Source organism: Lepidochelys kempii, chromosome 20 (assembly GCF_965140285.1).
Source record: "Lepidochelys kempii isolate rLepKem1 chromosome 20, rLepKem1.hap1, whole genome shotgun sequence".
Lineage (NCBI taxonomy): Eukaryota > Metazoa > Chordata > Testudines > Cheloniidae > Lepidochelys > Lepidochelys kempii.
This window is the reverse complement of record NC_136399.1, coordinates 24,323,892-24,340,611: the sequence shown is the minus strand read 5'-3', so window position 1 is coordinate 24,340,611 and position 16,720 is coordinate 24,323,892. Positions and strand designations below refer to the sequence as shown.

Here is a 16,720-nt window from a genome sequence, read left to right as displayed (position 1 = left end):
ACCATGTCAGTTTCCATTTTGCAATAAACCGGACGAAAGCCAGGCTCTCGCAGCCTCGAATTTTGGGATCTCTTGGCTGGCTTTTTCCGAGGCATTGTTACAATGACCTTCTCGTGTGTGTGTGAGCGCGGGCGTGAGCATTTGGGGAGGAGCCGCCTACGGTGAGATGTAAAAGCCATTTGCCTTCGATTTCCGAAATGGCTGGACTTCTTTATCCCCCTTATATAAATCGACCCCCTTCCAGAATGGCGTCTTTTTTTTCTTGGTTGATTTGGCATCTCTGTCCTGACCTGTGGCTTGAAGCCTGGCTTCATTTTTCATCCTTTTCTTTGATGGGTTCGGGTTTTTTGTTGTTTGTTTTTTAGTCTCTAAGGTGCCACAAGTACTCCTTTTCTTTTTGCGAATACAGACTAACACGGCTGTTCCTCTGAAACCTGTTTTTTTTAAGTTACTCTGAAAAATTGTAGGTGAATTTTTTTCTTTTCTTTATTTTTTTAAAGTGCCTTCTGAAAGCGAGATGCACAGCTCCAGCTAGTGCCGGGCATTGGGTAATTGTCTAGTGGCTCGTTCACACCTCTTTGCCGGCGCCCCTCAATCCTGAGCCACAGACCCAGCCCTGCCCCCCCATCCCACTCTGCTGATGCCCCTCAATCTTGACCCACAAGCCCCCGGCTGTCCCAGCCCTAGGATCCTCCTGAGCAGAGACAGCAAATAATGCTGGAAATTGTGTGATGTTTTCTGTGCTGTGTGCAAAGCGGGTGCCACAGGTCCAGGGCACGGCCCTGGTGCATGGAGCAGTTAGTGCAAACCTCTGGACCGAGCTCTGCTTTGCTTTTGTGGTTCAAGCAGGGAAGCTAACTAAGAACGTAGGATCAGCGCTGTGATGATGGGCCAGAGCTGTGGCAGCCAGAGTCTAAGTTTGGGGCAGTTTAGATTCCAGGGATTCGGTTCGGACCCCGCTCAGTGGGAGATTTTAACCAGGCAACATGTATCCAGTTTCTGTGTTTGTTCCAGACTCGAATGGGAGGCCAGGTGTGTGGTCGAGCAGGAGTAGGTGGGGACCCTGGGAAATCTGGCAGAAATCTGGGGACCTGGCACCAAACTGTCTGAGTAGCAAAGGGGCTGCGTCTCTCCCTGGTCTGGCTGTGGTGTCTGGTCAACCTAGCTTCTGCCCAGGCCTGTGGTACCCCACAACTAACCTTCCCCCATGGAGCTTCTGGTCCCCGGCTGGGGGGAGGGAGGGAGGAATGGGGGTGGGGAGGCTGGAGCAATCGGGAACATTTGAACGTTTTGGGCTGTGCTTCCAGGAACGAGTTGGGCTTTGCCCAAGTGACTTTTCCCCTTCAGACCTGTCCAGACTTTGCTTCATCCCTGCCTGCCAGGGGAGTGGGGCCTGGGGCAGGGGGTGGAGTTGGGACTCCCCTTCCGATCCGGTTCTGGGGTAGGAGTGGGATCTAGTGGTGAGAGTCAGGACCTGGGTGTGAACCTGGAGCAGCTGGGCTGGGTTTGGAGCAGAGGCTGTGGAGTTGCTCAGTTGTACCTGTGAGCGGCGCCTGTTCCCAGTGCTACAGGCGGACGGGAGCCGCCCTGCCGGTGACACGGGTTAAAGCGACGAAGGCTGGCATTTAACGGCAGGGGGGAGAAGAGAGGCCAGGTGAGCAGCGCCGGCTGGCGTGGCTGACCTCTCCGACAATGGAACAGCTGGGGCTGCAGCCGTGCCTGGCGAGGGGAGAACAGAGACCCCCGCCCCTCTCCGGCACACACCCCCTCGGACGCGGGCACAGTCGCTCGCATGCAGCATCACACGGCCACACGTGCTCTCGCACACGCTGCCATGAGCACTAACACATGGTCACACTTGCTCTCACACGTACTATCTCGGCCACTATTGCACGGTCACGCTGGCCCTCGCACGGGCCCATAGTGCACAATCCATTCACACTCACAGTTGAGCACAGTGACACTCTCGTATGCCCAGTCACACGCAGTCGAGCACAAATATTTGCATTTTCGCACACACCACTGTGTTGAGTCACACAACTGCACACAATCCCACTCGGATGGGCTCAGCATGATAGCCGTAGAGGTCGATGTGTGTGTTTGGCGGGGTGGATCTGTGCTAGGAACGGGGGGGACGGGACAGGACGGCGACAGGGCAGCTGGTTGTTCATTCCCCCCATGCCTTTCCTGCGTGTTACTTGCGAACAAAAGAAAGTTTGCAAAGTGATTTAAAATGTTATTTAAGGACATCTTGGCTCCTGCCCAAACCTGCCCTGTGGAAACTTGTGTTTTGTGGTTACAGAGCTAGGAAAGATGCACTCTCTGATTTTCCTCTGAATGTAGAGGGAAACAGAGAAGACGGCTTCCCTTTCCTTAATGAGGGCGAAGAACCGAGAAGCAAAGGGATACCAGGCGGAGGCCACTAGGCATTTCATGGGCCTGATTTCCCCCCATGTGTGTGGAGCGGGGGAGGAAGGAAGTTAGGGTGGGTGGAGCAGTGAGGTAGGCTGGATTTGTGGTTATGGCTCTGCCCTGGGACTTGAGAGATCGAGGTTTAATTCCTCCTGTAACCTACCGGTGAGCGGGCATGGCAGTTCTCCCCCCGCCCCCGCACTCTGTAGAGAGGCAGCGTGGTCTAGTGGATGGAGGTTCTGGGTTCTACATCTGGTTCTACTGGGTGACCTTGGGCAACTTGCTTCCTTTCCCCACGCCTCCGTTTCCCCATCCGTAAAAGGAGGATCCTGATCCCGCCCGCCTTTGTCAAAGGCTTTGAGATCTCCTGCGGAAAAGCGCGAGCTTATTCCTGGTGCCTGAATTCAGCCCTAACCCTAGCGAGTGTCCTGAGTCTCTAATGCCCCCACCACCTCGCTCTGACTCTTGTGATTTGATGGTGAGTCTCGCACTACATGGTGTTTTCCTTCAAAACCCGGCTCGGGGAGTCAGGGGAATAGGCCAGGTCTTGAGCTTCCCCTGCTGGAGGGGAGGGAAGTTGGCTGAGGAGCAAAGCTTGGGAATACGACCCCTCTGAGAACCGAAAACCGGCGGAGAACTCTGCCACGTGTCATTCTGAAGCCACTCTCGGGACGTTTTGGGGGGCTGGCCCCACGATTTTGGAAGGTCTGAGGCTGGCAGTGCCGTTCTGAGGCCTCAAAGCCAGCACACGGCTCCACTGGCTTGGGTCCTGAGCCAAGAGCGGCAGGATTTCTTAGGGTCCAGCATCTTGATCCGTTCCACACAAGAGCCCTTCCCATCCTCGTGCCCCTGGGCTGGCCGTGCGATTCTGCAGAGGGGCAGGCTATGGTTTAAATCCCTTCTCTGGCCTTCCCTTAGTGAAGACAGAGAGACAGACAGACTGACCGGCAGACACAGTGGGGGCGGGCCAGGGAGCGAAAGAGGAAAATGAGAATGAATCAGTTTGGCATGTTAGACCTTGAAATATGCCTACTCAGTGAAGTCTCCCGCGGGCTCTGTGCTGTGTTATCCCTCTGCCGGCCGGGGAAGGTGTTTCTAGGTGGGCCGGTAACAGGGCAGAGGGGAGCCCAGAGATGGTGCCCTGTAGCGACTGTCCCAGTTACTAAGCCCTCTGCTGAGAGCAGGGTCTATTCAGAGCGATCCCTAGATACACCCCCCTCTGCCCTCCGAGTCACCTTTGTCTGCTGCAGTCTGGGTGGGTGAGCAGGGAGCTGATTAGGGGAACCAATGGCTGTCCTGGCTGTGGGGCGGATCCCTGGCCCTGGCCCTCAGTGGGACAGAGCTGTCGGCACTTCTGTAGTGGCTGCTGACGGCCTTCCCCCAAACCTCCCCCTTCCTTGGCCCGGAATCACTCCCAGTGCAGGGTTTGATGCCCCCCTTTTCTGACCCAGCTGATAGGGGGCCAGAGTCTCTGCAGAGTTTGGGAGCTGGCCCCCTTTGTTCCCGTGGAGCAGGGCCAGTATCCTGGGCACTGCGGCTTCTTCTTGCCCTCCCAGCATGGGTCGGAGAAAGAAGCCGCGCAGGGGGGTTGCCCTTCCAACCCAGGCCAGTCGGCAGCCCTGCTTTTCCTCTCTTGTCTTCCTCCCACTCCCGCCGACTCCTACCTGCTCCTGTGCCCTATCTCCCAGCGGGAGGAAGCAGAAGCATCCTCTTCGCAGGCCTGACAAAAAGAGAGCACATTTCCTTCCTCTGTGTGTGTGTGTGTACACATGCCCAGCTGGCTAATCAAGGCCCCAAATTTAGGGAATTTATTAATAATAAAAAAGTGATATCAAGATTTTTGTGATAGATTTGAAGTGAAAAGAGATTTGATTTGATTGTTTTCTGGAGACAGATGGGGTGTGTGTGTGTGATTTTAAACAGTCTCTTGCAGGGTTTGCAAAGTCCAGATCTTGCAGTTAGAGGCAGGTGAAATGTTTTGTCCGAAACTTTTTTTCTCCCTGAAAAATGCAGATTTGGCACAAATTCCCATTGGTTTTGCCTTTTAGTGTGTGTCAGCCCCTCCCCACAAACATGCTGAAAAGCAAAATGTTTCAATTTCTCAGTTTGCAATTTCCTTCCATTTTATTGTTACAAAGCACATGTAAAAAAAAAAACAAGAAAAAAAGCTCAAATTGAAATGTTCCATTCTGGGAGGGAAGGGAGGATTCATTTCAGTTGGATTTTTCAGACTTGTCAGTGAACGTCAAAATCCGGTGTTCACATAACTCCGCTTGCCATGTTGGGCTAATGCGGGAGGACCGGGGATCTGAGGTGCAGCTGCCCTAGAAATGGGTTAGAGTTGTGGGGGGAGGGACAGAAAGACACACCTGGCACCGAAACTGACCAGCAACAAAAGGGCAACTGACCAGGCCTTGGGTGAGGCGGCGGTGACATTAGCAACAACCGTGTCCGTTGTTCTACATCTCCTCAGTTTAGGTTCTCGTCCCGATCCCTCTCGCTGCATTGTCTGGTGGAGAAATAGGGTCCAGATTTTGGAACTGGATGCACCGGTACAGGGCATTTACCTGAGCCGATCGGATTCCAGGACCCAGTGCCTGTATTAGAGATTATGTTTAGAATGCCTTTGAGGGGCAGATTTACAAAAATTGCCTGAGGGATTTAGAAACTAACAAACAAAAATGCACCTGAATCCCCCAGGCAATTTGGAAAATCTTGCCCCCCTGATGTCTGTGGAAAGCGTTCTGGTCCCAGCTCCCGGTGGCTGGCCTTTCAGAAGCGGTGCGTGCGCTCCTGAGAAAAACCCAGCCCCGAGTGTCCCAAAGGGAGCTGCCGGGGATGGAGCAGTCTGGACAAATCAGTCCCTTAGTTCAGAGCTGAGCTCTTTTGAAAATCTGCTAGGGTCCTTGGTAACCTCGCCCTACACTGTCCGGATGAGAGCCTGGGCGGGCAAAAACTGATGATTAATGATTATTTCCCGAATCTTTAGGACTTGTGAGCGCACTTTAAAATAAGGGTTGCTCCAGAGTGATGGGACTGTGGGGTGGGACAAGGGCCAGGGCTCTGGATTGGTTTCTACCAGGGCCAGTTTTTCAGAAGTGGCCGTTGAATTGGGGAGGGGGCTAGACGTGAAGCACCGCGGGCCTGGGTTCCGGAGCTCCTGAGCACCCCCAATTCCATCTGAAGCCAGAGGGAGCTGTGCCCACCCCCCACATTTCCTGTCCCAGCTGCCAGTGGTGCTAGCCATGGTGGCGGGGGAGGGAGGGGGGAATTTTTTAAAGGAAAACCTGCAGCAGACAAGACCTTTGTGCCAGGCGCAGAGCCCAGCGAGCTGTTGGGCCTTGACAAATAACAGCAAGGGCTTGCTCTGAAATGGGGCTGCCATTGAAATCAGTGAGCTTTGCAGGGACTCAGCACCATTCAGGATCCCCCCTTTCTGTGGGCTTGTGTGCGGGGCCATGTCACCCACTCGTTTAATTAGGCCCTTGGGAACATTCGGACCAATTCATCTCTCTCCTGAGATGCACTGGTGGCTAGTTTGGACTCAGCCTGTCCTTGTTCTTTTGCCAATCCGAATGTTCCTTCCAAAGCCCAGAGACTCCCACCCCACAGATCCATGGGTTTGGGGTGCTTTGATCCTGCGATGGGAGAGGGAAGAAATGGGAAGCTGATTTTTTTGAAATCGGGATAATTCGCCTCCCGCCTCGCCGCACATCAGCACGGAGTCAGTGGTGCATGGTCCCATGAACTGATGGCCTGGGTCTCTCTTGCACCACTGGGGAAAAAAATACCTGGAGATCTCAATAATTTGCTCTGGGATACATTTAATGCTGCAATGGAAAGAGATGCAGAGACAGAAACGTGTGTGTGTATCAGATGATCACAGTGTGTGTGTATTGATTGATTGAGGCCGTGTGTGTATCAATCAACCATTGGGTGTGTGTATTGATGAGGGTGTGTGACTCAATTGATAGTGTGTGTTGAGTGATCAGTATGTGTGGGGGTGTATCTGTCAATCGACCAGAATGTGTGTGTACACTGTATATAATATGTAGGTATATTTCATATATGCAAGGGGTGTTAAAAATGAATGACTCAGGTTACGCTGCAGAGTCCGTAAAAGGAGTCTCATTTTCCATACGTGCCGAACACTTGTTCTGTTGATGTGAGATCCCTTCCTGAAGACCCTGGCAGCCACTGAGCACCCATTTCTGGAAGCTTTAGCCCTGTGCATGTATGGTTGCTAAGATCACGCCATAAAGAAGTGATATTTTTTAGAAAAAGCAGGCCCTACTTAATGCAAGGGTCAGAAATAAAATGGCAAATAGAGTCCTCTGTACTGTTGGTTTTGTACTGTCTGCCTTAAAAACGCTTCCCTTGTAGTTGTTTTTGCAGGGTTTTAGGGTGATCTAGTGGCTTATAGTATAGGAGGGGTAGCTGTGTCAGTCTGTGCCACCGGACTCCTCCTTGTTCTAGTGGCTTATATTTGATGGCACCTCGAGATGGGCGTTTGAGATGGCTAACTAGGTGTTTCTACTTGCAAAAATCGTCACCATTTGGAGACTTTGCAGCTGCAGTTTGTTCTCTTGCTCTGTGCCAGCTCCTGGAAATGCGTGTAGCGCTGACAGGGATCTCCGGGTTTACACCAGGTGGGAAGCTGGCCCTGTTGGCTTCAATAGGCCTCTGCCGATTGACACTAGCTGGGGATCTGCTTCTTTATCTCTCTCTTTCCATTTTCTCCTCCAGCTTCCCCTCGTTTTCTCTCTGCGGAAAGTGCGACACAAGCTGGGGTTTTTTTAACACAAGCAAAGAAAATGACAAAGATCTTTAAAACACCCCCCTAGCCCCAGCAAAAGTCACCTTTCTTATTTAGGGGTCTCATTGACATTTGAGTGCTGAGTTCTTTCGGCTGTATTGGCGGGGGCAGGGGAGAAAGTTTTCCAGACAGGAACCTGCTGGCCTAGGTTCTAGGAGCTGAGCAGAGCCCAGAAGCAGGCGGATGGGAGGATTAAATTAAACACAAATAATTACTATCTGGGGGGAGGCAGGGTTTGTGTTGATACAGGGGAATCGGGGATCCCTGCTAGATGAGGTGCCTCAGCCATCGTCCATGGTGCTGGGTGGATTTGAAAGAGAGAGATGCGGGGGGGGGGGGGGGGTGTCCAGCGCCATAGGGGGAAATGCAGGGTCTGCAGGAGAGATGTAAACCCGCAGTGAGCTCTGCTCCTGGGGTCCGGCCTTGTGCGATTATGGCATTCCTGCCCTCGGGAGCGGGGGGTCCCTTTGGAACCAAGGAAGCAGCCGTGAGATTTTGCTCCTTAAACTAGAGGAGGTGGGGCCTTGGCCCTGGCCGTGGACTTGCGAGAGAGCGGGCAGAGTGCGGCCCAGCGTGGGCATGCAGCGGGCTGCCAAGGAGAAGGCGACATGGCTTTCCTCATCCCCTCTCCTTTCTCCCGCCAGCCTGGAGCCCCCTGCTCTGCTTTTAACCCTTTCGATAGTTGTGGTGCCTGGATCTTCGTGCCCAGCGTGGGCACTCGAGGGTCTCTCTTTATAGAGCCTGTCCCCCTTCACTTGCTTTATCCCTTTCTCTTTCCTTCTCTGTTGTTCTTTTTGTCCTTTTCCCTCCTTCCACTCTCTCTCCCACTCATTTGCGCCTGAGTCTTCTCCTTCCGTGACCAATCTGAACACAATCCCAGCGGGGCTTTTTGTACCTCACACCGAGCACCATGGGGTGAACCCCCCAGGATCCAAGCTGTGTATTTGGAGTTTGGAACCCAACCCCATTGGATCAGACAAGAACTGGATCCAGGGGCCTTTCCCCAAATCCCCTTCTCGCTTGTCCAGCGGCTAACTGGACCCTTTGTGGAGCACGTTCAGCATCGACAGGCTGATGCTCTGTTTATTTCTGCTCGTGATTTTTTTAAAGTACCAGGGCTGGAAAAGGGATTTTGCAGCTGTGCATGTTAACCTAACCCAGTCCCCAAAGGGGAAGAGAGTGCTAGGCATTTTAGCTTTCTTTCTTTCTCTGTTCTTTCTCTTTCCCTTCCCTTCTTTCATCATTCTGTTCTTCTTTCACACTCATCCTTTCATTCGTTCTGTCTTTCATTCTTTGTAAGTCACCCTTCATTAATTGAAATGTTTTGTCCTTATTAAAACCACCACCCCCCCGCCCCACCTAAGCACATAATCGATACATTACTTCTCTGCAGCTTCCAGGCTTTGGGTTGCGGAGGGCCGAGAGCAGGGCTTAATTTGTAATGAAAGAGGTGCTGGGGCTCAAGCCAAGAGGTGCTGGGGCTCACCCCTGGCAACCCGTGGCACAAATTAAGCACTGCCCAGGATAAAAATCCATCTTTGTTTCTTCGCGGGAAGATGGGCCATGTGCTGGCCATGACTGCCCTTTAGTTCCTCATTTGTACCCATCCAGAGAGGAGCAGAACCACAGATTGCTCTTTAATGGAGGGTGAAAATGATTGTGTGAAATCTCTCCCCGCCCCTGTTTATAACCTGCAATTTTGCTCTTGCTGCCAAGTGTTAGGGGCTGTGTCCGATTCCTCCCCTCTCTTTGCAGTGTGCGAATTACAGCCATAGGGCCTGGTCCTGCTGTATGCTTAAGGCCAAGAATGGTTTTACTGAGAAGGACATCTCAGTGGAACAGGTCCCGCGAGGAAAGTTTCCTCGCGTGGGGTTGTGGCCGTGGGGTTGGGTCCATGACTTCTGATCAGTGGATGTTGCTTCGTTCCCCTGAGCTGGGCTGGGTGTCTGTGCGCGGGTGTAGCTCAGCGAGGTTGAGTTTCGGGAGGTTTTGTTTTAGCAGAACAAAGGGCCAGATTCTGATTTTAGCCGCCCGGCAGCAAGTCTCGAGCAATCCTCTTGCCATCCTGCCAGACTTACCTCCGGGTAAGCCGAGAGCAGAGTCTCATGCCCTGTTCTTGCTGAAGAAACGTGGCGAAACGGCGGATGGGAGTTATTATAGAAGCCGGGAGTCTTATTTGTGTCACTGGCTTTATTTTTTTAAGCAGAACTCGCACTGAGGGAAAGCCACTTGCAAGGAGATGGCTCAGAGTGACTGTAAAAGTATGAGCTGGGTCAGTGTGGAGTGTTCTCAGACGCCTGGCAGAGTGCAGGAGTGCCGGGCTAATCTTGTCAGATCCCCGGGCTCCTGACTCCCACGGGTGAGGGTCTGGACCTGAAGGACTTAGATACTGAAATCCCGTTGACTTTCAGCAGGGCTGGTGCTCCTATATCCTCCAGGTTCTTTTGAAGAGCTCTCTCCTGGCTTATCATAGACTATCAGGGTTGGGAGGGACCTCAGGAGGTCATCTAGTCCAACCCCCTGCTCAAGGCAGGACCAATCCCCCATTTTTGCCCGAGATCCCTAAATGGCCCCCTCAAGGATTGAGCTCACAACCCTGGGTTTAGCAGGCCAGTGCTCCAACCACTGAGCGATCCCTCTGACACCCGCTGGAGATCCGGCCCTACGGGATCCGGCACCACCAGCCTCTTTAGCACATGCCTAGCGTTAAGCCCGTGAGCGGGCCCGTTGTGCGTGCGGGAAGGCAGGCCTGGCTTTCGTACTTGGTTGAATCAGGCCCGTGGTTTGATTTCGCAGTCCCGGCTATATCAGAAGGCTGTTTCGGAAGAGTTCGCAAAGGGTTAATCAAGGGTTCGGCCCGGTTTTATTGAGTGGTTACAGTAGGTCACAGCGAATCTCATATAAGACCTTTAAAGTGATGTGCTTTGAATCCGTACAGCAAACACCCTTTCCCTCAGCAACCTGCCCGGCCCAGGTCATCACCCTGGATTAGCCTTTACAAGCCATTCATCAATGGAGCCTTCCGACTGATTGTGTCGCCGAGGACTTCTAAGAACTTTGGCACAGACCCTCCAAGCTATTTAGGCGCCTAACTCCCCTGGGAGGATCTGAGCCATTTTCCCTCTGCAGAGAGAATTGCACAGGTTGTTGGGGGGGGGTGGGGTTAAACAGCTGCTTTACCTTAAGGGACAGGCGTGTGTGAGAGGAGGGCTGGGGAAATAACAGCAGTGAAATACCTCTTTGGGAAGGTAAGGCAGCTTCTGAGGAGCTCAGCTGTGCTGCCCAGTACCAGCTGGAGAGAGAGGGGCTAGGTGGGGGCCTCGCTCCGCTGGGTCCGTTCCCAGCCCTGAGACAGGCAGCTTTCCCGTTGTAATTTCAGGCCCCGTGTTCCAGCCCTGATTTCCATAAGCCAACGTCCCTGCCTGTCTGCTGCAAAACTCCAAACCTCTGCTTGAAACAACAATTAATTCAGCTCCTGTTGACCTATGGAAAAAAATGGGTCAGAATAAAAGCATGAAATGTACCTATGGGGGGCCCAATCCTGCAGCCATTCAAATTGGGGGCAAAACTCCTCCTGATTTCGCCGACTACAAGAGCCAGACTTGGCACCCGCCGTAGATAGGGCCCGATCCTGAGGAAACATTTACGCGTTACTCCCAACAGGCCTCCTTGTGGAAGTAACACCACAGCCGTGTGCGTTTTCCAGGATCGGGCCCGCAACCTCTGCAGTGGTGCTGTAGGGGAGTGAATTATCCTAATTTGAATCCAAATGTGGTTTTCGGTGAAAAGCGAGGTTTTCTTCCCCTCCCTTTGGCGGCAAGCGCTGGGCTCTGCCTGGCGGTGAAAGTCTGTGATGATTTGGGGGCTTTTTGTAAGTGCTAGGATAGCTTTTTTTTTCTTGTAAAGAAATGTTCAAGACGGGGATAATTAAAGTGTGAGGAGTAAATTGCCCCTGCTCTTTCCCGTGGCATGCATTGTCTCCTCCAGCGCTGGCAACTTCTGCCGCTTTTTGGAGTGAACTCCCCCACTCCCCCCGTCTTAATTTTATTGCAGCCTGAGTTACAAACCCAGCAAACTGGCAAATGCGAGTAACTCCAGGCGTCTTCCCCCGTCAGCCTCTCACCTTCCTCCCTGTTAGGACGTGAATTGGCTTCTCACTGTGGCTGCAGGCAGCCCGACGCACGGGATGGGCACTCAAACTTTTTTCCTCACGGCCCCAGACTTTCTTTTTTTTTTCAACGGGATACACGGGCAGAATATTAAATGAAAAGCCCCTGAAGTCCATCAGGGCTGCTGGCCAGCGCCGGGCTGCGTTCCCTGCTCTGTGCACTGCCTTTCAAAATTGGTTTTTCAGGGGCACCTAAAACTGCAGCAAAAATCTCGCTCTGTATTTACCCCCCGGAAACCTGTAAGCAATGACCCCACTTTTCTGCCGCTCACAAACCACTTTCTCCACTGCGGTTAAAGTGATATGGGAAACTTCTCCTTGTGCTTATCTGAACCTCGATTAATTTTACCCATTATCTTTCTGCAGGATCTATTATTATTTGCATAATACGTCGTCAAATCTGCTTCATACCTTCCCTGCCTTTTGTATAGTTCTGGTGTTGCTCCAGTCCCAGTTTTGGGAAGCCAGGGCAGGTGTGGGTGGGGTGAACTGAGAATGTTGTTCGGAAAAAGGGGAGGGAAAAGACCCAGTTTTATTTTATTAAAATGGGTTTGATCCTGCTGTCACCGGAGTCGCTCCGTATTCCCATTCACTTTCATGGGAGCAAGGATGCAGATATGAAAAGGATCTGCGGTGTGGGTTGGTTTTAAAGAATATTTTTTAAAATGAATATATATAAATGAGACTGTTCTTCCATCAAAGAGACTCCAGAATTTCTCCCTTTGTTACATTTTGGAAATCGACGGGAGCCTTTTCACTGGCTTTGGGGGGAGTTGGAATATTTCCCTCCCGCTGGGTATTTTTATCAGAAAAAATAATCTGATGACAAGTCAACAACGGCTGGAAAGGAAAGAGAATTGGTGTAAACCCGGCATCGGGTTTGGCTGGATTTACACCGGTCCCTGGAAAAGGTTCGCCTCCTTGAATCGGTGGGGTGGGAGACATCTGCCACAAGGATTTTCCTGAGCAAGGCAAAAAGAAACAGCGAAACGCTGTTGCATTTCCAAAAGACCCTCCCCGCCCACCCCCCCCAAAAGGTGCTGGCCCTGGTCTCACCACCTGCGCCCCAGCAAGGAGAAATTTGCTTTCCTGTTTTATTTTTGTCAGATGTTTTCCTTTTAATGAAATTCCTTTTTTTCCCCTTTGGTGGTTGTGCGTTTCCACTTGCCAAGCGGTTCCTTTGCTTAGTTTTTACAGAAATAAAAACTTTTTTTTGTCACTAGAAGTTGAGCTGGCTCAGGGGGTGTTTTACTGTCAGTGGTGCCCCCCTCCCTCCCGGGGGTGAGTGAAGTTGAGAGCTGGTGGAAACAAAGGGCAGATAGAGCCAACAAGAGCCAGGTACCGTGAGGGCATCTGCTGTTCATGTGTCCCCCAGCTCTGCCAGTGCCCCCCAATCGTGGCCTGCTTTTGTCCCCTTTCTTCTCCGCCCTGGCACGCCCCTGACCGATTGTACCAGACTCCTTGGTGCTTTCATTATAGGCACTAAAGAAACCTCTGATAATATAATTCCAGTGATAATATTTATATAGCTCTCGACACCCGCCAAGCCCTTTACGGTCATTATTGACTGGGGACGGACAATGAGATGGGCGAACTCGTTTTTGCTGCTCACTTGCGTAGGGCTTCCCGTGGCCTCTGAAAGTCAAAGTGGGCTTACGTCAAACTTCCTGCTCAGATCCATTGTCCTTGGGGCTTCAGGCCCTGCAGGGATCTGTATGGTGCGGGGTAGGGACCCACGTGTGGGTTGAATCTGAATCAGCGAGATCCGTAATGACCGACGGGGGGCAGTCAGCTTATTTTGGGGGGAGTCCGGATACTTCGCTGCAGTTCTTGCCACTGAAATCATTAGAGAGGCAAACGGCACGTTTAAATAGGGGAGGCAATGCAAGCATTTGCAGGTGCCAGGGGAAACTTCAGCGGCTCTGGTGGCTGGCTGGGCCCGAGTCCTTGCTTCTCTGCTTCTGTTCTGTGCTGCTGGCACTCCGTCGATTGACGGGGATTCGAAACCTCCGATTTCCCTTTTGCCCAGTGATTCCCTCAGCTTCCGGGGACTTATTCCTGGTGGACGCAGGTGTAGCCAGAAGCAGACAGACTCGTGTGTGCACATGTGCAGAATTGAACCCCCAGAGCGGACGGGTACAAGGCACTCCTGCTTGTTAGCTGTGCTCCCAGCTGGGTCCAAACGCGGGCACAACACTGCACTGAAAGAGAGTTTTGGTTGTGCGCGCAGGCAGGATCGGGGCCAGCATGTGGCAATCCAAACTCCAGCTGTTCCTCTCCTTCACAAAGCTGGAAGGATTCTGACTCTTCTCGGGTGCAGTGCCATTTCCAGAACTCCAGCTTATTCCCTGCGTTTGCCTCCAAGCGCTTGGCTTGGCGTTAAAATCATTTATTAATTTGTTAAAGTTGATAGCAAACAGGGCAGTGGGACCCCGCTGCTCTTTCGCCTCTGCTCTGGCAGTTGCGTTTCGCTGTTGCCAGCAGTCGCCCAGCAGAAAAAAAAAAAAATTAAGTCCACCGCAAATCAGCCCTTTTCTTTCGTGTTATATTTGCAGCTCTCTCTGCTCAGCTCTGTGCTCTGAATCCTGGGCAACTTCTTTATTTTCCCCTTCTGCAGCTCTTGGCGTTGTTTGTGTTCTCTGCTCAGACATGAAAAAATATTTGAGTGCGGGCTTTTTTTTTTTTGCAAATAGAAAACTGAAAGGGCCAGTGACCCATGATTCAAGTGTCTGAGGGGAGCCTCTTTCTTCCTCAGCATTAATTAACTCAAGTTCGTTAGGACATTGAGTCTGCTGGACAGGTTTCTCTTGTGTGGACTAAATCGGGTCAGAGAGGGAAAATTGTACCAAGCAAACACTTTGTGTTGGGGCAGAAGAATGCAGAGAGAAAACAGAGCGATATCATTATTACATGGCTGCATATTTGCATGTGTGGGGTTTCCTAGAGATATATTTGTATGGGACGTCCGTATCGTAAGGACAGGCAAACTCGTGACGCCTCATTCGGAAGGGTTGGAACTGGACTCTGGCTTTGAGCAGCATTGGGTCTGTTGGGGAAGCCGAGCGTGAAGCAAACGGGGAGAGACACTGAAGGAAGGAAGGAAGGAAGGAAGGAAGGAAAGAAAGAAAGAAAGAAAGAAAGAAAGAAAGAAAGAAAGAAAGAAAGAAAGAAAGAAAGAAAGAAAGAAAGAAAGAAAGAAAGAAAGAAAGAAAGAAAGAAAAAGAAAGAAAGAAAGAGAAAGAAAAGCTCTCCTCACAGTCTATGCCAGCCCAGCTCTGGGAGGGCATTTTTTACACTAATGGCTCAGGCTGTTGAGAAAAAAGATTTGTTTGCTTTTAATCTGCATTGTGGCTGGAGGAGTCCACAGCTTCTGGGTGTATGCAGGGCGGGGAAAGGGGGGCAAAATAATTCCAGCTCTGAGCCCCCCGAAAGGTGGTAGAAGAGATTGGCGGACTCCCTCAAAACTACCTCCCCAGCACGTAAGGGGCAGATGTCCTGCTGCTGCAGAACTGAGCAGGAATACCCCCCCCCCCCCAAAAAGTCATGCCCCAATTTCTTAAAAGCCCCCCCATCACTGCAAGTGCAAGCCACAGGCCAAGGCAGCCCAGGTCTTGCTCACCCTGCAGGGAGACGAAATTTATGTGCTATTCATTCACCGGGGCAATAGTTTGCCAGGGTGCCAGTGACTGTTTCTATGGCAACGCCGAGAAAGCTTGACATGCTGCTGCTGAAAAAGAGAGACCCAAAATGAAAAGAGTGTGTGTGTCGGGGGGGCGGGGGAAAGGGGGGAGGAGATAAGATCAGGAGTCGGAAAGTTTGACTTGGAGTTATTAAAACTCATAAACTATCTTCCAGGCCTTGGGGAACCCCCCCGCAACCCCCCAGCTGGGAAGAAGCAGGCGTCGGGAGTTTGCTGGCTGTAACCCGGCCGGTGGGGGTGGGTTTAAAAATGACCCCCTCTTTTGGGAGGGCGAATTGAAAAAAATCCTTTTTCATAAAAAGATTCCAAGTCCTGCAGGTGTGGGTCGCGCGGGATGAGCTTGGCTGGGGGCAACAGAGAAAGAAATGCCACCCCCCCCGGCCCCGAGTGTCTCTGCATGTCGGGGGACCAGGGCGCATCCCCCGCTGGGTGGGACGTCCAGCCAGTTGGGCACAGTCCCACAGCCAGCTTTAGCTGTGCATTTGGGCTATTTTCCCTACCTGGATCTTGGCCTTCCTTTTCCCCTCATCCTTTCTTCCCCTCTCCGCAAGTTCCTGCTTTCCTCTCTGTCTCCTTCCCAGGCCTTCTCTTCCCCCCCAAATCCCTCTGCCAAGCCGCCCGTCTTTTCTAGCCTCTTCTGTTCTACTTCTTTCTTTCTCTGAGAGAGGCATTTCTAATAATCCGCCTTCTTTGCGGCTGTCGCTACCAGCTGCAGGTGCCAGGGCACGGAACCCAGAAAGATCGAACCCTCGGCCCGCCACACCGACCACTCGAGAACGCTGCCTGGCGTCGGTGTATTGACCCCTCTCAAACCCGGGGGGGGGGGTACCTCGTACAAACCCAATGGAAATATAGCCTCCTCTCGGGCGCAGCTGTGCACGGCAGAGGCCCAGCTCAGCCGTAGACCCGCAGTCCGTGTGTTGTCAGAGATGTGTGGGGAGTTGTGCCATAGAAGGGGGTGGAGGTTGTGCTTAGATCGAGGACCCGCAGGGGGTTGGCATCCAGTCCAGTATCTCTGCCCTCTTTCCTCTGCCACCCTCCCTTTAGAGACTCCAGTAACGGTGCTGTGCCCTAGTGATGCTGCCGTGTTTCATGTTGTTACTGCCATCCACGGGGGTATTTTACTAAGGGCAACCCACCCCTGTTAGACGACGGAGCACTGCAGGGCCCGACAGGACTGGCTGAGATACAGCAGTCGTCGCCGTGGAGGAGAAAGCACCCGACAACCCAGCGGCGGAGGGGCGTTTGCCTGTGGAACGGCCGCGGGCTTTGCGCTGAGCAGGCCTCTTCCTGGGGCACGGAGGACTGGGGCTGACATGTACCCGAGTCCCCCTTTTTTTTTTCTTTTTTAAACTCACAAGGGTGGCCCCAGGCCAGCCCCACAGATGCCAACCGATGCCTGCCCGGGCCCATTCCCGAGGGGCGCTCAGAGCAGGAGTCAAACTGACACGAGCCCAGTAGAGCGGGCGGGTCATTGGAGGCGAGCAAGCACCCTTAGAAAAAGAGTCTTCTTTTCTCGTTCTCTCTCTCCAGCTTTGCTCTGTTTTTCCTGTTCCTTTTCTCCCCCTCCCTTGCCACTTTCTCGTCTTCTCTCCATTGATTTCTGTTCCATTTTCTCTTTCAT

At 52.3% G+C, this 16,720-nt stretch overlaps 1 protein-coding gene across 6 annotated transcripts in view; it reads left to right on the top strand.

The window, feature by feature from the left end:
• Window positions 1-16,720, top strand: part of NFIX (nuclear factor I X) — a 155,002-nt gene that overhangs the window by 48,803 nt on the left and 89,479 nt on the right. The window lies entirely within an intron of this gene.